Raw genomic sequence first — 19,842 nt, forward strand, 5'->3', positions numbered from 1 at the left:
AGTTTCTCTTCCAGTCAAGACCTATGGATGGAGATCAGAGCGCTGTTCCATGAAGACCATGTTCCCTTTTTTCAAAACCTGATAATCTGACATTTGAACTTACTGTGATTGGACTTTAATTGTCCTGTAACATAGCGCTATATCTCAAGTCCAAACACATCATTCAAGTCAAATCATTGATGCATAAATGGTTGTTTATGGTGTAAAATCGTGTGTTTCCGCTGCACCTTTAATGCATATTTTTTATCTAAATAGCCGGAGTGGTGAATATACTGAGACGATTTACATGTCGGTATAAAGTGCTGAGTCACATGACGTCATTACTGTAAGTCTGTGCAGCATCAAACCTACTGCGATTGAAAATTCACATCATTCATTGTAGATTACAAGCTCCTGCTTCACTGCACAAAACGTGCTGGAATACACAACAAAAAATACTTTCCAACAGGGTTTGGCGCCACTTTTTAACTGCTTTTCCCCCTTGTTAAAACATAACTGCATTCAAAGGCATAAACCTTGTGAGGTGCTGATTTGACTGAAAACACTCCCCATGAAAGATGACGAGACAGGCGGAGGAGAACAGCACTGTAAAAAATCCAACTGTTGAGTGAAATATTCAGAATTACTGGGTGCATTTTTGATAACAAGTTGATGCAACGCATTATATTGAGTTTTTCAAAACTATGCAAGACTATGTAAGACTATATATCAAGCAGTCATAAAGATTTAAATTCAGCCAACATTTTCTGGGGGCTTAACTTTAAACTGTGCAACTGAAATATTTCCATTGGAAAAAATTTCTGTCAACTCGACATTTTTAGCTATGAGCATGTTAACTAAATAGCTCCATGAAGAATTAAGTTTGGCCCCTGAGTCCAAAAAAACTGTCCTACTTGTAAAATATTTTACATTGGACCCTGAAATTCATTTTTACAGTGGAGGGACTTGTGGGCTGTGAGTCCAACCAATGCTAGTAGATGCACAAACTCCATACACCAAAAACAGTTGGCACAGCTGCACAGACACTACACTTTGTAGACTTTGCTGAATGAAATTTGAAAATGTCACACAGGACGGTTTAAATCTTTGCCCCCTTGGGAGATTCCAAAAACACAGACATCAGCTTATTTACTAGGGTGACTTATATGATCAGCGTTCTGGTCATTGAACTCCCAGCCCATATGAAACACATCAGTGGTGCTAGCCAAATTAATTTGAAATAAATTCCCTGTTGGCTGTTGGCTTTAAATAAAACCCATCAATTCATCTGCTGCTGCTGGTCCGTCATCCACCTCCACTCAAATCAGCCCTTTCAAAATCTCCCAGCTATCATGTCCTGCTAGTTATTAACAGTAATTGCAAATTGAATAGGAATTGTTGTTTTGAAGGGAGTGATAATTTTTATGTCATTCTCATATTAAATAAGAAAAATGTACAAAAATGAGAAAAGGAGTTTTTTGTAGGCTATTTAAAAAAAATGGCACTTGAATGATTGCATATGTAGCTAATACCTACATCTCTGCTGCTGCAAGAAAAAAAGTGTTATACCGGTGATGATTCCATCAAAATGTTTTATTTTGGATAGTCTTTATTTTTCAGGAAAGAATACTTTCTGACTTTTAATGCCATTAGCAGTGCCTTATTTTGGCACCGGCTAATTTCTGAAGTCAAAAACTACGAAATCAAACTATTTGGGTGTGCAGGAGGTTGTTTTTATGACCAGGGTATTAAAACAGGTATCGATGTTGTTCAGTTTTTACTGTGTAAAGTTAAATGTTCTCATATTGAGCCACTGTAAAAACTACAGTAAAAATAAATGGTAGAACACATTTTCCTATGGTGGCATGCCCTGCCTACCGGTAAAGTAAGACTTGTTTTAAGTGGTTCTTTGTGTTTGTGATTTTGGGATGTCTCTCTTCTCACCTATAAGGACATAATCCTTGTTTTTTATGACCAGACAGATTTTGTCTCAAAAACATTTGGATTATATTTCATCCTTTAATTTTTTTGAGTAGTATAGTTTGATATTTACAGGGATACCCCAGTCTTTTTAATTCAACGTCTTATAAAGTTGATCTCTACTTCCCTAATGAATTAAATGGACGAGAGATTAGCGCTTCCGAAAATCTTTGGGGTGATCGTTCCCTGCACCCATGTTTATCCGGCCCTGCTGGAGAGTACGATCATCCCAAAGGGGATCAAAGTTGTTTTGGAAGAGCAGCTGAGATTCGACATGTGAACACTCAGATTGCCCTGCAGGGGTCTAGGGCTCTTTGGCTCCCATGGCCAGATTAAATACTCAATTTAATTATGTCACTGAGCATTAAGTCAGTAACCTTATCAGAGCGGTCTGGCTGTTTAATAGGGCTTTGTAAGCCAACAGATGCACCAAGATTAGGAACAATATGCTGGTGGTGCAAACCCAGAGTGGAGGGATAAGAGAAGGCCAGGGAATCTGATATGAGGTGCCCCCTCTCCTCCCCGCCCCGCTGGATACCATCACTACTACTACTCTGTAGGGCACCCTAAGATAGCAGACATTAAATATAGCTTGATCGGAGACGACTCAGTATAAATATCTCAAAGTGACAGTGTAGAGAAGAAATTATTAAATGACGTTTGCATCAATAAATGAAGATGTTCTGCACATGCACCAGGGCTGTGTGATCTGGACCGAAAGTCATATCCTGATACTTCTAGCTGACTGGACAGACATGACATACATCTCACTACTTTTCTCCTGTAAGGGAAGAAAAATGGTTGTCACAGGAAAAGAATAAGACACTTTTGTAGAATTCCATTAAAAAAATACACAATATTAAGACATGTTTGATACCACAGCAACATAAATTAAAGTCCTATACATCCCCTTCAGGACTTTCATATGACCTTACACGTATGGCACCATTCCCTGGTGGGTAAAGAAGGGTTCCAACTGCTGCACGCTGTAAAGAAGAAGTTGTCAGTCTTGGCTGCCACCTATGTGCTTAACCTGTTGATATATTGATTTAATTTTTAAGGAGAAAGTAGTTCAACTGGGTGCTCGAACTGATGAAGAGACAAACCCAGCGTAGACTTCCACAGCACCTCGTCATCGTATTTGAGATCCTACCCTCTTAATTACCTCCGCCAAGTTATGGACAAAAGTTATGGATGGATTTTGATGAAATTTTCAGGAAATGTCAGAATGGCATAAGGAAGAACTGATTAGATTTTGGGAGTGATCCGGATCACCGTCTGGATCCAGGAATTTTTTAAAGGATTCTGTACTATTGGGCGATAGGGCTAATGACGGAGGTCTGTGCTCTCCGAGTGCTTTTCTAGTTTTTGTATTTTTTTCCTATTAAATATAAGAATGACAAAAATCTTTCAATGCAATTATTCATATCCAATTTGCAATACCAGCCAAAATCATCAGAATTAGACACTTTCAAAGAATTTTTCAGCTCTTGTTTATGAATAAAAGAAAGTTAAGGAATAATCACGAATCAAATCGCAATTGCAGTATTGGGGGGAAAAAAATCTCGATTAGATTATTTTCCGAAATCATTCGGTCCTAGGATATAATATCTAATTATTGTGTACATTATAATTGAGAATGATTTAGGCCTATTGCCTGTATTTATTGAAAAATATATAAAATGAGGAACCTAAAAATAATTGCATATTAAATCACACTGCTGGTGGAAAAAACACAATTAGATTTTTTTTTTTTTTGCAAATCATTCAGCCCTAGTCTCCGATCAGGTGGGAGAGGGAAAAATTCAAACTCACCACACACCACAGAACGATCTGGCAAGATAATCTTTAGAATCATCCGATAATCAGACCTTTGCTGACTTCGGTTGGAAGGAGGGATTCAGGCTGACACGATTATCGCATGGTGTGTGGCCCGCTAGGATTCTCTCCTACTGTAGAGTTATGAAACCATCACATCAGCCATCGGCATGATCTTTAGGGGTGGAAAAACAAGTGGCCCCACAATACGATATTATCACAATACTTGGGTCACGATTCAATATTGTTGCAATTTTAAACATTTTGCAATAAAGTGAGTATTGCGATACCATATATTGCGATATATACACATTTATTCAACTGTTTATCTGATTTAGCATTCGTCTTGCTCTCATGTTTGTCATAATTTTCCACTTTTATTTTCATGTAGCACTCCTTGCAAACCTCGTGTGTCATGTCCATCTAATTCGTGCCCTACTTGCATTACTAATGTTCCTTCCCTGGTGCTTCCATGTTTGTTGTACTAAGTTTCTCCTGCTCTATGACTGTCACCTCAGCTGGCCTCACTTGACAAACAATTGATTTTATTTTTCCATTATCATAAACTTCAGTTCATTTTAGCACTTACTATGAAAAAATCGATACTGATACAATATATCACCAGACAAAATATCGCGATACTATGCTGTATCGATTTTTTTCTTCCACCCCTAATGATCTTTAGTCTTAAGAAGAAGAGACACAGCGCTGCCTAAACTGTACTTGAATGTTTGCACCATTTTGAAAAGCTAGTAAAACTTGTGATGAGTGAGTGTGCCCTCAAGTTCCACCTACTTTTCAAAATATTGCAAGTTTATTTGTGCAGCTTAGACAATGTGCAGGAGTTTGCCTGCACAGTACTGGATGTTTCAGACTTGTATTTTTGTAAGCATGGTATCCAGCGGACATTGTTATCATTAAATGTTGTTTTCTACAAACATGAAATGCTCCTAAAAATAAGTAAATTTAGTAAAATGATAAATTACCATGTAGGCTCTTTGTTAAAATAGATTACCTAGTGGTCATTAAAACATTAGGTGGTTGATACTGGACAGTAGGCTTGGCATAGATTTTTTTTTTGAATCAACATAATACCAATAAAAGTGAAATATTCTTTCTCTGTATCTCATTTAAATTGGAAATGTATGAATATATGCTAAAATCCATCTGTTTCCCAGCCTCACCATTGACTGTACATTAGTTTCGTGTTAGCGTTTCTACATTTGCATATTCATGCAGTGATTATGCACATTTGTTCATACAAACATGGAGATAAAAGTGAGAGGAAAACTCAATGGGGTTGATTTTGTTTTTTTGCATATTGATGGAGAGTTTCAGGCTGATTAAAGAAGTCCCCCTAAAGTCTCACCGACATGAATACATGATGATTTCCTCCTGTCTGTTTTTGCTAGCGGGGAGATCCGTATGAGGAGTGCTGCTGTGCTCTGGGACTCAGACTCCTCTAGTCACACCAGGACCGGCTCACATCGCTCTGTGTATCGCTAAAGGTGAACATTACAACACTTAGCCTGGAGCTGGACAGGATGTAGATCCACGTCCATTATCTGAATCAGCAAAGTCTGGATTTTCTTTGATATAAAGATCGGCCATAGCTCTCCTCTTACTCTCTGAGGATTTAATTAGACAGGGAAGCCTGTTCATTATTCAGATATGTTAATGGGGACCCAGATACATGAAGTGCTGAGGATTGTAAAATAGATTTGAGTGTTGAAATCCCTTTGAAGCAGCGGCTGAAGTACTCTGTAAGAGTGTGAATTATTAACTCATCAGGGTATACTGCATGCCTCTGCCACATCCAGCTCATTGTGTAAGTGTGAGTGTACACTCTGTTCTGTCATGAATGAAGCTTGTGTGTCTGTTTAAGGTCAGTCTTGTAGCACGAGCACTCATGGTTTCATGGTTTACACAGACTCAGTCTGCCTCCTGGACTTGAACAAACCTCCAAAATCACTGCTGTTAATCATTAAACTGGATGTGAATGAAAAGGGATGAATAAGCCTGTTTTATCACACGTTCACGTCAATACTGGTGTCAATAGAACTTTATTTTTCAGTATCTTTATTTGTGTTAACTTACTTTTACTTACAAGAGGAAAGTTTCAGCGTAGAGTATCTGTGGTCCTGTTTGCATTTAAATCCATGCTTGGTAACCAGATACCGAGTTGGCTGACATGGGACGGGTGTCCACACTTTGAATTTATAATACACTTCAGTGGTGACCGGTGATCAGAGCTCACTTGCCTGCCTCATGCAAACACTAGCTGATACATATTTCCATGCCATTTTCCAATCTGTTCACCCGTGACTTTTGTAACACTTCTACCTTGAGCTACCTATAAGTAAAACAATGCCATATGTAAAAAAACAGCACAACCTCAGCCAAAAATACTACAGTACCCACAATCCTTGAGAGTTACAGCAAGTCTCTGATTGGTGGGGTCTCTGGATGCCATGGCAATGTCTGCCTATGTCTGCCTGCGATCAAAGACCGTCGACTGTTGACGACAACAATGCATGTTGCCGTGGTATGAAGTGATAAATGACAAATTACAACATAATAATTTCAAATATAATCACTAAAATGGAGATGGGAGTAGAAAAAAGGTACATTAATGTTTTGGAAACTCGAAAGCTATCATTGCAATGGATTGTGGGATACATAGTCCCTCCAGGTACAGAAATATATACACAGACTTGTACCTTTGCCTTTTTCTCTTTTTTTGAATGCCTTTTCTGCGCCAAATCAAATGTTTTATAGTAGTGAGTACTCGCAGCCAGGTTCATGCATTAGAATTAAAATTGAAATTAAAAGCAATGCGATAAGGATTTTACTTCCAGAGACAGCACTGACAAAAAAGTGACTGTGCTCTGTTGAGCTCTGTTGCGGTGTCATGACAGTGATGCAGAGTGTAGCAACGTGATGTGGCATGCTGTTTCTTCACCGTTGACCCGTTCCTGTTTTCTTTCTGTGACTTTTTTTGAAATGGATAAGGAACAAGGAAAGAGGGAGATGACAAGGAACCAGGAGTGTTGGACAGGAAGATTTTCTTGATTTTCTTTTACTTTCCTCACTCACAGAACATTTGCTTGTTTTATTAAGTGTTTATATTGATTTAAAAAGTAAACATTGTTATGTTACACATATTTAAATTGCTGTCTCATTGTATCTCAGATATTTCCTTAAGTTTTCAAAGACAGTTAAATTCTTAATTTCTATTATTTGTAGGTTCATGTCCTGATATGGTTGTGAGTTTAATCATAATGAGGTGCCTTTTTATTGAACAGAGTCCTCAATTAAAACAAGAAGTAAACGGAGATGATGGGCAGCACTGGTCTGTACTCATCATATTGGTTGGTTGGTTGAGAGCCCCCTGGAGGTGGGATTTGCATACTGTTCATTTAATACTAAGGTGAACCCGACAGCTCACAACTGTCGAAAGCTTATAAATGAAAAGCACCGCTTCCTTTTCATGCCGTCAAAATAAAAGCTATTCGTGATATGTTTTTAACAAAGGGAAATTTAAAAAATAAAACTAAAAAGAGCAGCTAGGTGAATATTGAACAGTGTGAACATCAAGTGTGTAATGGGACCAGCATCCCACAAGGGTTATTTGTGATTTAGTATTTCACAGTTTCCATTGGATTATGGTAAAACGAGGGAGAAAAGCTGTGAAAGAGGTACTTCTTCCATCTTAACTTGCAGCTACGTACCCCTGCATCAATGTAGTGAAGCCACTGGCAATATAACAGAATAGGGTGAAGTAACCATTAGCTAAGAAGCTTTATTGAAACATCTAAAATAACTTTTCTCCCTCATTTTGTCACGAACATGCCTTTAGAAAAAAGCTGGTTAATTAGAAAATGAGCCATAGTGGTGCTGTTTAGACTGAAATGACAACCAGGCTTAAGAAAACAGGTAATGTGAGGCTGGACAGTCAACGTCACTTGATTAGATGGTTTTTAATGTTTGCCAGCATGTTTGAGCCTCTACACTTCCAGAGCAACTGGGATTTAAGGCACCTAGACCACCTCCTGTTTGCAGTCTGAGCCATCAGATATCAAGTCAATGTGAGCACACACTGAGACTGGTTCACACCAAGCATTAAAGAGTACTTTATATCTGATTATCAGTCAATCAGTCTGTCTTTGTGTGGCGCCGATTCAAAATCAAAATGATCTCAAGACACTCTACAAAGAGGGGCAGGTCTAGACCGTACTCTCTGTTGTGGTCTACTATGATAGACCAAGCATGGAGGTTTATGTAAGATGTGAACAGGGTCAAAAAGGCAAAGCATTGTACCACAGTGATAAAATCTGGTTTTATTTGAGCTCTGATATCAAACATTTTACCTCAGGAAGCTCAGTCTTAAGATCTCAGAGGAAAATAGGACATGTCAATGCTGATAGAGGGTAAAACAGGGCGCATAACTGTAGTTTTTGAGCCTGAAGAGTTTTTGAAATATAGATATATATTTTTTGCAGAAGTTGGCGTTGTTATTTTGATTGTCAGAAAGGGAGAGTTCAATTTATTTCCCACAGAGAAAATGCTTTGGGCTTTATATAGTCACAAAGTGGATTTGGAAACGGGCAGGTTTTGTTTAAACTGCACAGATTAACCTCCATAAATCTATGTCACTTCCACTGCCACGCAGATTTGGAAAGTACAATTTGGGCTTTAGTTGATTGACAGTTGGAGCGCTTTAAAGCTTGGCTGGTATTGAGCTCTCCTGGTTGAAGCACCAGGATAAATGATGAACAGATGTGTTAGAAATATATCTACTCGTGATGAAACTACGAATAGACTCAATACTTGGTGCATAAAACACTAGAAGAGAACTCGGCAATGACTCTTAGAGACTTTTAGGATTTTAGAAAGTTATAATTTCATCAGAGGGGTTTGTTGTGGGTGAACTGGGATGTTTTGACATCTTGTCTAACAGGAGATGTTTCAGTGCAGTCCAGACCTTCAGACAAGCAGAGCTCAGCTGTGGAGCTGTTATTTAATGTATTTTTGGCAGGAGTCAGACTGGTCTGGTGTTAGTTCAGGTCCCAGTAGATAAATCAGAGTAAATGTCATGATTATGTCACAGCTGTTGTGTGTGTGTGTGTGCTGTGGTGACAGAAAGAAGTAGTGGAAAAAAGTCCAGGGAAAAATGAAGAGGTGAGCCAGATCCATGGAGTGGGAAAAGAAATGCCCTTTGTGCCATCGAATGTAGGAGTAGGAAAGTGATAAACATGACCAGAGTCTGCGTGCACGGGATGAAACTCATGAGCCTCTCCAGTTTAAGCTGTCAATGCAAATCAAACCAGCGATCCAGTAGGGTAAAGCAATTATAAGGGAACATGCATGCCGTGCCTTGGCATGTTTGACCCCCGAAGTCCAGTTTGTTTGACTAGTTTCAGTCCTCCATGCCACACCCAAGCACTGTAAACTTCCTTTGCTCTGACACAGATAGAGTAGGTGTGCTTGATTATGATTGCTTATGCATTTACAAGCAGGGACATGAGTGTGCAGCGTGGTCAGTGTACTTATCAGCCAACAGATTATTCTTTAAAGTGAAGAATGAAGGAATGAAGGAATGAGCCGTCTCCCAGTGACCGTGTGAAAGAATAATGCAGGAGAACGAGCCCTTGGCCCCATCAGGTAGTTTGATGCTAAATTGAGAATCCCAAAATTGCTGCATGTCCTATCTCTCATTTTTCATTCACTTTTTTTTAATCTTGTTTTTACTTTTTTAGGAATTTAAACCAAAATAAAAAATGAAATAAACTTTCATTTTCATTCCTTTTTGTGTGACTGTGTGCCTGTGTTCTGCTCAGAATAGCACACCAATGACAGCCATAAATCTGTCTTCTGTTTTTTGTTTTGTTGTTTCTCTTGTCCCTCTTTCTTCACCCTCTCTGCTTTTCTCCCACCCCTAACCCTCCCTACCCCTTTTCACTCCCCTGGAGAGTCCTGCCCCGTTGAAGGGAAGGTTTTCTTGGCACTGTAACATGTCTCAAGACTGCTAATGCTAAGTTTATGGTGATCACTGCTTTCTTTATTTTAACAGGCCACATCAGAGTGCAGTCTAGACTCGCCCTCTTTGTAAAGTGACTCGAGATTACTTTGGTTATGGATTGGTGCTATACAAACAAAGACCGACGGATTCATTGAACCAGAGTGCACACCTCTTTCTTGGCATATGCAGGCCGGCATGCTTTTCTAAACTCAACACCTGCACCTGCAATGGAAAATGATTTGTTTTACATTTATCTTTTTTGATTCCCAATATAATATCGTCCTACCTGATAGAGCCAAGGCTCTTATTTTAGATTTCTCATTTCAAAATGAAAATCTGTTACTAAACTACACTAACCCAATCATGTAAAGTTCGAATTATATTTTCTGTGTCTTTGTCCGTTGTGCTGACTCTAAAGTCTACATTGCTTATAAATTGCATGTGCCGTATTATTCCATATCCTTGCCCAGGCCTGACTGGACCTGGAGCAATGTTAGCTTGACCTAAGGGGGACTGGGGAGGGGATATAAACGTGCCTCAGGGCAAGTTACCCTAATGTAGGTGTGCTAGAGATCCAGTTACAGCCATGTTATGTGCCTAAACCAATAGAAAGTTACATGAAAACTCTACACTTTATCAAATGCCTCACCCAACATTCATAGTTAAAATGATCAGCTATCAGGTTACTGTAAAAGTTCTTCACTAAGGCATGTAGCATTAGCTTAAGTTCTTACCCAGCTTGCCTTATTTTCACAGCAAATTTAACATGAAGCTAAATCCATGTACCCCCGATATACTTTCTGATGTAAATGTCTCATTTCATGCAGATTGTCAGACTCTAACCCACAATTTATGGATGCATGCACAGACCATATGCACCGCCAAACATGTGGTATCATAAATACACATGCATACTGACACCCTGTGTAGTAAATACTAACCGTCTGCGTGTCCCTGTTTGCCACTGATTTACTTTTGAATGCAGTTATATACATCCCTCCGGATATTATGAATCAGAAGTTAGAGGAACATTTCTGAAAACTGATTCATGCAGATAGGTGTGTGTCTGAGCGGAGTATATCTGGAAGGTTATTCACAGAAAGTTTCAAAATGAAAAAACTATACTGCAGGAAAGTTTGGGAACTAGTGACTCCCCTCACTTCATCACTTGTTGCTGCTATAGAGCATTTACTCGATCTGTTCTGCAGTCTTTTTTTGTATTCACACTGACTCACATTCAGTCTGACTCTGGTGTAAAACTGTAGCAATTTCATCCTACGCTCCCTTCCACAATCCACCGCCTCTACCTCAACACTTGACACTTTCCTCAGCTCTCGTTTTCCCAGTATTCCCCTGTGACTGTCTCCATGCATAGCTGTGCCTCGTATCACTTCCCATTAGTGCGGCTGAAGCAGCCATTCGCTGCAGGCCACTCAGAGAAAGAGGCCTGACTGGTGAGATAGGGTGACATGGATGAGAAGGGCTTTGTCACTGTGCTCACAATGAGGACTCCACCTGGGGAAGGTGAGGGTGGAGGATGTCTGAACACAAAAACATGCATAATCTGTTTATCTTCTGTGTTTTTTTTGACTGTTTGCCTAAAAACTTAAATTATTCTACTGTATAACTGATCTCATTCCTTCTGCTGTCTTTAAGCATATCCAGAACTACATCTGGTCCAAAATGACAAAAGAAGGCCTAAATAAGAACACAAACCCTGAGGCTATGTGAAGTCGGTTTGGCAAATGTGGCCCAAACCTGGTTAACATCACTCATATGTGACTCAGAGCTGTGAAAACAAAGCAAGGAGAACAATTACATCAACATGACATTTTTTATCTGCTGTTCGAGTTCAAACTAGCCCATGACTTACTGATAAATCCTGTTTCTGTGCAGCCGTGACAACTTGCAACTTCTCTTCTACAGTCCATGCACCCTTATGACTGGCTAGTGGAGTTGTGTGTACTTCTGTCATTGAGTCAATGTATGCTGTAACAAGGAAAGAGGTCCAGTTAAAGACCCTGTAAAGTGATGATAAATCTGTATTTAGGTTTGTTGTATGATAGGCCATCAACCCCCAGGTCAAATTTCAGTAAATTAAAACATCTTGAAGTTTATGAAATTAAACTTCAAAGTCATGAACAATGAGGCAGTAAGTCTGCTCCTGGATGGTGTTGGCGTGTCTGTTGAATAAACTAAGGCCACACCCACACTTAAGAAATACAGTCCTCTTGAATTAAAAATAAAAAAAAAGTTAGATTCTGAATGGTGGAAAGCACTCACGATATTAGCCTGCCCCTTAAACTTATGGCAGTGATACTCAACATGTGGCTCTGGCGCCACATGTGGCTCTTTTGTGATTTTTTGTGGCTCTGTTATGTCTTAATTTGAAATTTTATCCCCCCAGGAAATCTTAGAAAGGGGAAACTTTGATCTCAGAAATTAAAGACATAATAACATCACATCACATAACATAACATAATAAGAAGTTTGTTCCCCAGACTTATACAGAAGCCTTTAATTGTCAAACTTAATTGTTACATTTATCCCATATTTGCCACATTTATCCAATTTTTTGCCCTTTTTCACCATTTTTGCCACTTTTTGCCCCTTTAAGCTACCTTTGCCATAAAGTTTCTCCTATTTTTTGGCCCATTTTTGCTACTTGTTTTTGACACTTTTTTTTCCCATTTTTGCCATTTTCATCCCATTTTTTGCCACGTTTGCCACTTTTTCACCACTTTTTGCTCATTTAAGCTACCTTTTGCCTTTAAATACCGCTCGTTGCCTTTTTTTTGCCCTATTTAGCCACTCTTGACTGCCTTTTGCACATTTTAGTCACTTTTCTGTCATTTTCCTGCCACCTTTTTGCCACTTTTGGAGCATTTTTGCTACTTTTCACCATTTTTTCACCTTTTCTGATCCATTTAAGCTGCCTTTTGCTATTAACTACCCCTTTTACCCTATTTTTTTGCCCATTTTTGCCACTTCTTTATGGCGCTTTTTTTTTCCTCCCCATTTTTACCCCTTTTTCACCATTTTTTCATCAGTTTCCACCCATTTAAGCTACCTTTTGCCATTAAATAACACTTGTTTCCTCTTTTTGCCCTATTTGCCACTCTTGACTGCTTTTTGCCCATTTTAGTCACTTTTCTCTCATTTTTTGCCACCTTTGGACCATTTTTCTTATTTTTATTGCTACTTCAAGCCGTTTTGCCACTTTTCACCATTTACATTTGGGCTCTTGTAAAGGTATTTTTCAACAGTTTAGCTCTTGGTTGAGCAGGGTTGAGTAACACTGCTTTACGGTGACTTTATGGTCAAAGTGCAGCTGCCTGGCTCTGTGCCAGAGTTTTCTGGGTAAAATTTCTCTGTTATGGGGATTTTAATGATCATAGACCACTGTGGCTGATAGATTTGGCAAATTTACCTAACAAGGAAAAAAAACAAAGCATCTAACTGACTGTTAGCTTTCAGTAAAGGCAGTGACATCAGGTAACAACAGACTGAACTGAGATGAACTCCTCTGTGATTTTATATTGTAGTGTTAGAGGGGCCAGTGACATCACCAGCCCACATATTTGCCCCGCCCAGATTAAACTCAGCCAGTAAAGAGGTGAAAAACATTCTTATGGTCTAAACCCAAAGTCCAGTCACACATAGATCTCAGTGTTTTCACATATTAACAGCGGTTCCAACATATCTAGTGTGTTTAGACTCAAATACTGTATTTCACTTTACAGGGTCTTTAAATAACCTAGTCAAGCTTTAACCCTCACAGTGCTATAAAACATACTGACTGTTTTGTCATCATATCAGCCACTTTTAACCTCCTCTGTTCAAATCAAGCTTTACTGGAGAACACAGCTTGAGCCGGCGGTTACATGTTCTACTAGGTTCCTATGGTGGAAAAGGGCTGTTACACAGCATGGCCCAGCACCACACTGGAAAATAGCTCTGTGCGAAAGCTGCCAACACGGCCCCACCCCACACAAACACCCTCACTCCCAAGGTCTCAAACTCCAAACGAGGGGTAGCAACTTCAGAACCACACAAAAAAAGCTTGTACGTCTTAAAATTCTCTTTTGGCTCCACTGCACACATCTCGAACACTGATCCAGAATGTGTAAACAGCTTGGCAGGGGACAAAATAAACTGGAGTTGCATTTTCTCCTACACCTGTACCCTTGGTGTGCATACTGTACAGAAGAAAAAGGCTTGGATGTTGTTTGCATGTAGTTTGCATTTGTTTACAGCTTCAGATCATTTTTGCTGTGCAAGGCCTTTGCTGCTTAAAGAGGGGTGGTCTGCAGCTTTCCTACCCTGTGCTTCTCATCTCTGCAGGGGGGTTGAAGAGGGAAAGTTGCCCTGCCTCCATTTGTTTCTTTTGTTGAAGAGGAGGCTGAAAAGACGGCCAAACCGGAGAGGGGGGGATAAAGAGGGGGTTAGAGAGGTGAAGGCATACCTCAAGGATCGAGAGAGGGGGAGGAGGATGTGAGTCTTCTGTCAGTTGTAAAACAGCTGGTGTTTACTGAAGACTCCTCTGCTGTCTCCTCAGAGGAAGCACAGGTGAGAAGGTGTGGCTGAAGAGGAGTGGCCACCATCTGGAAGTAAAGGGTTCGTTATCAAACTCAGTCCTATGAAAACAAACTTTGCCGAGTTTTCATGAAAGTCCAGCCTTTTTAGGAACCCTTAATTCTTGAAACTTTGATTTATGGGCAGATTTATGGACTTTTAATCAGTGTGAAATCTCTCCAGCTCCTGCCTCGTTGTTCTTTGCATCAGTTGGCTGAAGACAGACAGGTGGCATTTCATCCTGACCCTTGTTTAACATGAATGGACCCCGAAGCATGCTTGAAATCAAATACCCTTTACATGACGTCAGGCAGCTAGCATTAGCTTTTGACTCCAGCAGCAACAATACAAGAGGCATCTGCTGCAGTGACACTCGCTGGGATTTTTTTCCCCTGCCTTCATGTGAGTGTGTGTGGCTCTTTTGTGGCACGCAGGCAAGCGTGAAAATCAGCGTTTGGAAATACCGACAGCCAACTGTTGCCAAGTGGTGACCATGAAAGCTCTTAGAGGACGCTCAGTTTCCCCAGAAACGCCCTTTTTCTCAAGACAGCTCCCCCTAAATCGGCTCAGCCCCCCCCCTTAAACTCCCTTTAAACACTGAGTGGGGAGGGACCCTCTGGCCTGGGAAAAGGAGGTTGCTATGGAAAGCCAAAGGCGAATGTTGGAGAGGCGTATAAAAAGTTCAGGACCTTGGCCGGCTGCTGGTGAACTCCACCAGTACAGAACAATGATCCTGGGATGCCTGAAACAACCTTACCTAGCTGGAGGTATGCAAGCTGGACTTCAGTGAGCCTGGATTTAAGAACACCGTGTCCTTTAAGATGATGCAGTCTGCTTTCAGTGGGTCTTATAACCAATACTCACAAGTGTTCCTATTTGTAATCAAAATAAAATAAAAAAACATCATCAAAGTTAGTCCAAAAAACACCCAGGCTTGAGTAGAGCTGCTAGATTATGGCTCACAGTCATAATCCTGATAAATTTGATTGATATTGAGATCACAGATATTAAACGTCATGATTATACAACATCTGCATCACATGCATTTTTAAACTTTTCACCCATAACACTTTAACATTTTGAATGGTTTTAAAAACGAGCAATATATCAAGATAAACAAGTGAAACAATATTAATATGTAAGAATAGCAGAAATATATATTATTTATTTATTTAAAAAGTAGCTATGTTTTGAGTTAGTGGTGATGAAGTTATTGTGGCAAAATTATACAAAGAAACAATTCGAAACATTTACCAAACACAGCAAAACACTATGTAGAGAAAGTATTAAGACCCAGATTTTCTCATGCTGCAGTCTGATGCAACAGTTAAAAAAAACTGTTTTTATTCTCATGAGTCTTCACTCAGTACCCAAGTAAAAACAGAACTTTAGAATTTTTTGCAGATTTATTAAAAATACAAAACTGAAATATCATTCCCTTTGCAAAACACATGAAATTTAGCTCAGGTTCCTCCCATTTCTCTGGATCTTTGTGAAGATGTTTCCTAACCTTGATTGGAGCCCACCTGTAGTAGGTTGAACTGATTGGGAAGAATTTGGAAAGGCACACACCTCTTGTAGTGGTCAGGGAGGTCTCCACGAGTCAGAAGAGTTGAAAACATGACTCTTTACCATCACACTGCATGTTTAATGTTTGCAGGGAAGCTCAGACATTCTCAAAGGTCACATAAGAACAGTTTTGTGGAGGAAAAAGCAAATAAATGGTTTGTGAGTCCCAACTTATAAACAAAAGCAGCATATCGGTACCGGGAGCAACTCCTGTCTGACCGCAAGGTGTACAGGTTACGCCCTCATGACGCTGTGCGTCACCATAGTAACCAAAAGCATTGAAAGAAACAGTACACAGAGAGGTGATCATTACACTCTCTATAGAAGGCCTCACAGCTGAAGATGCATATCAGAGCAATAACCAAGCCATGAGGTCATAGAAACTGCCTCCAGAGCTTAGAGACAGGATTGTTGCAATGTCCGCACAGGATCTCTGCAGCTCAGTCATAGTGACCATCAGTTTCTTTGTCACCTCACTTACCCCCTGAAGTTTGCAGAAACTCAGTGTAAAAAACCAAGTGAGCTCTCATGTCTTTTGCACAGAGGAAAGGCTTCAATCTACCCACTTTGTCATAAACCCAGATCAGTGGAGGCCTAGAGGGAAGGTTGTCCTTCTAGAACATTCTCACATCTCTGCACAGGATCTCTGGAGCTCAGTCATAGTGACCATCAGGTTCTTGTTCACCTCTCTTACTAAGGCCCTTCTCCTTCAATTTATTGATCAGTTTGACCCAATGACCATCTCCTGGAAGAGCAATTTTGTTGCAAGACTACAAAATAATTCTGCCGCACTGAAGGTCCCAGGCCTCCATCATTCTCTAATGGAAGTAGTTTGGCATGACGGAGACTCTTTAAAGAGCCGGTTGTCCAGCCAAACTGAGTAAATGGGGGAGAAGAGCCTTAGTCAGAGAGGTGACCAAGAACCTGACGTTCACTCTAAGCTCCAGAGATCCTGTGTGGAGACGGGACAAAGTTTCAGAAACCTCTTTTCAGTGCAAAACGCTCTCTTACTAAGGCCCTTCTCCTCCGATGGATCGATCTATCCGTTGGACCCAATGACCAGCTCCTGGAAGAGCCCTGATTGTGCTAAACTTCTGTCTCTAATATCTGCAGACAGTTTCTTTGACCTCATAGCTTGGTTTTTGCTCTGATATGCATTGTCAGCTCTGAAGCCTAGGGAAGTTTGAGCCTTTCCATATCGTGTCCAGTCGGTTTAACCTACCACAGGTGAACTCCAGTCAAGGTGTAGAAACATTTCAGCAAGGATCCAGAAAAAACCGAAGAACCTGAGCTTAATTTCAAGTGTTTTTGTAAAGGGTCTGAATACTTAAAAACATATTCAAATGACCGTTGCATCAGGCTAGAACATAAGAAAGAAATGTGACTTTCTGAATGCACTGTAAGTTCTCATCTGAATAAATGGCTTTAGAGTGTAATTACCCTTTATTTTGTGCAAATTAAGTGGAAAGACCTTTTTGGATTTTTTTCCAAATAAAACATGCTAAAGCTACAGCTGAAACTATTTTGTAATTTTCTCTTATATATTAAATAATATATTATAATTAATTTTTTACATTGCACTTTAGCTCATATCATAGAGGCTGAAGATAACAGGCTTAAAGTCTTAAACTAATTTGATATAATTCAAATATTAATCAGCCTTATTTAATCCTTGAAAACTCACTGAATACATTTGGATTGCTTCCTTTTTCCATGTTGCTTATATGTATCACAATAAATATATATAATGGTGCAGTTTATTTATCTCTACCATTCTGTCCTAGGACAATGCAGATAAATGAACTGCCCCATAAGTTTCCCCATGTCTGTAGAAGCTCTTGATCACTGAGGATATATCCTCCAAGTGTCTATGTGTTTTGCAGACAGTAGACATATTGCCCCTGCAGAGCCGTGTTTTTACAACCTGCCCATCATGTGTCGTCTTACCATGATACTTCCTGTTGGTTCACACTCCCCCAGGGGTCAGGGGTCACGGGGCTCTGTAAATCCTTGTGCTGACCCGATACTCCCTCAGCAGGACTTTTTCCCCGTACTGGGTCTTTCCCTGGCACAGAGGCCCTCAGACTCCTGTGGAAATGTTTGTGTGATGGTGTGACTGCATCTGCGAGCGAACGTGAACGCCCTGTGAGCGCACACAGTTTCCTGGCAACCTTTACCACTTGCTGGTAAGCCGAGCTGCTGCTCACAGTTTACAGGCTGCACCGTCAGCCTCGCTGGGCTGGATTTGCAAAGCTTGGATTTACACATTTCTTAAGCCGATCTGAAATTTTGGTTGCATTCCTCATTTTCTATGCTGTAATCCTGGTGAAAAATCCCGAACCAAACTGAGAGACTCCTGTGCAGTAAGAATGTTTGCTGTATGTGGATGTTTAGGTTGTAACGTAAAGCCCATCTTACAACACACAAGGCTTCTGTGTGGACACCAGTGAGCCTTAAAACAGCTTTCATAAATAAAACCCTCTTCATGTTATTAATGGAGAGCTTAAGGATTTTTTTTTCTTGCTTACTAGGAATAATCTTTTCCACCCGCTCCACCTCAGTAGCCTTAATCTGGCTGCAAATGAACCAGGCCTCTGTTTCCAGGGGTTAAGGATCGCTGTGAGCAGGGTTTGTGACAGCGTATGTGTGTTTTTTGCCCCTCCTCCCAAGTTCACATTAACTCCTACAGTCTGGTACTGATGTTTGTAGTCGTCCCATCAATAAAAGTTGGCAGGAAAATGTGATTTGCATGTTTACAGGTCTCATGTTGTCAGTCAAATAATGAGCAATGGCCTCTGCTTTGTCTCTGTGATATTTGCTTATTAAAAGCACATGCAAAAGTCTGAGAAATGAACACGTCAACTTGCAGCTGATCACCATTTTTTGATTTTGACTGAAGATTTCTGAATCTGATGTTTAAACATTAAAATTTCACATCAGATTAAACACAAACTATAATCTTGTCTAGTCTAAAGTCAAGAAAATACCCAAGAAAAAGTCCAAATAAAGCATGACTTATTTGATAGTAGATCGCAGGATAATGCTCACATGTCTGTCTTGAATGTTGTTGCTAATTGCTTTGTGGGTATAACCTAACACAGATTTTGTAGAACTTAATTTCCATTTTCTGGATCAAAGCAGTGCTAAACTGCAATGTTCCTAGAAGATGCTACGGGTACTATCGGTACATTCTTGTTTACATCAGGTTACAGAGCATCCAGCCAGCATTGCAATGGCCAGGAGCTACAGTGGCTATGAGTGATGTGGGGCTGTACTACAATCTAGAGCATGTACCTGGGATTTTGGGTCTGGACTGATAGAAAAATATTAAGAACTTAGTAGCCTACAGTTCTAGGTGCTGATGATGGAACCGTCTTCTTGAAGTGCCGTCCTGTCTCTGACATCCCTTGTTAGATGGAACTTAGCCTTTAGTTTAGAGCTGGCACCAGGGCTAACTTCAAATAATGCCACAGTGTGAAGTTGCCCTATCGCTCAGGCCCTATCAGTCAAACGTGGCATGCCGATTCTTGAAGCAGCCACCTGCTGACCACTGTAGCAGGGCCTATTTCCATCAGGCACCTGGTTGTCAGCACCTGGAGGTACCAGAGGCTCAAAACATGAGTCAGTAGCAGCAGCAGATTAAGCTGTTTGGCATTGGCAGAGAAGATTTGGCAAATTTTTCATGGGTGCAGCTCTGCTGCTCATCCTTCAAATGCATGTTCCTTATCGATGTGGCACCATTTAAAATGGAAATAAACAGGATTTCCAACAGTATAAGATCAACTGGCAAGAGGCATTGCTGCAACAAAGAAATAATCTACCAAACACAATTCGCTTACTTTTTGTTTTATTTCCTTGTTCATCAAAGTCTGCCATATTAATAGAGAGTTCTCCTGTTC

The 19,842-nt window shown here is 40.1% G+C and overlaps 1 protein-coding gene across 4 annotated transcripts in view; it reads left to right on the forward strand.

The window, feature by feature from the left end:
- plxnb1b (plexin b1b) overlaps positions 1-19,842 on the forward strand; it is a 211,665-nt gene that overhangs the window by 8,803 nt on the left and 183,020 nt on the right. Inside the window, exon 1 of one of the 4 annotated variants that reach the window (XM_041779115.1) lies at positions 5,239-5,285. The exons of the other annotated variants lie outside the window; for them this stretch is intronic. The gene's annotated coding sequence lies outside the window, so the exon portion shown is untranslated. Of the gene's footprint in view, positions 1-5,238; positions 5,286-19,842 lie in introns of those variants that run through there. 4 annotated transcript variants of the gene reach the window in all.

Source organism: Cheilinus undulatus, linkage group 3 (assembly GCF_018320785.1).
Source record: "Cheilinus undulatus linkage group 3, ASM1832078v1, whole genome shotgun sequence".
In the NCBI taxonomy this organism is placed as follows: Eukaryota; Metazoa; Chordata; class Actinopteri; order Labriformes; family Labridae; genus Cheilinus; species Cheilinus undulatus.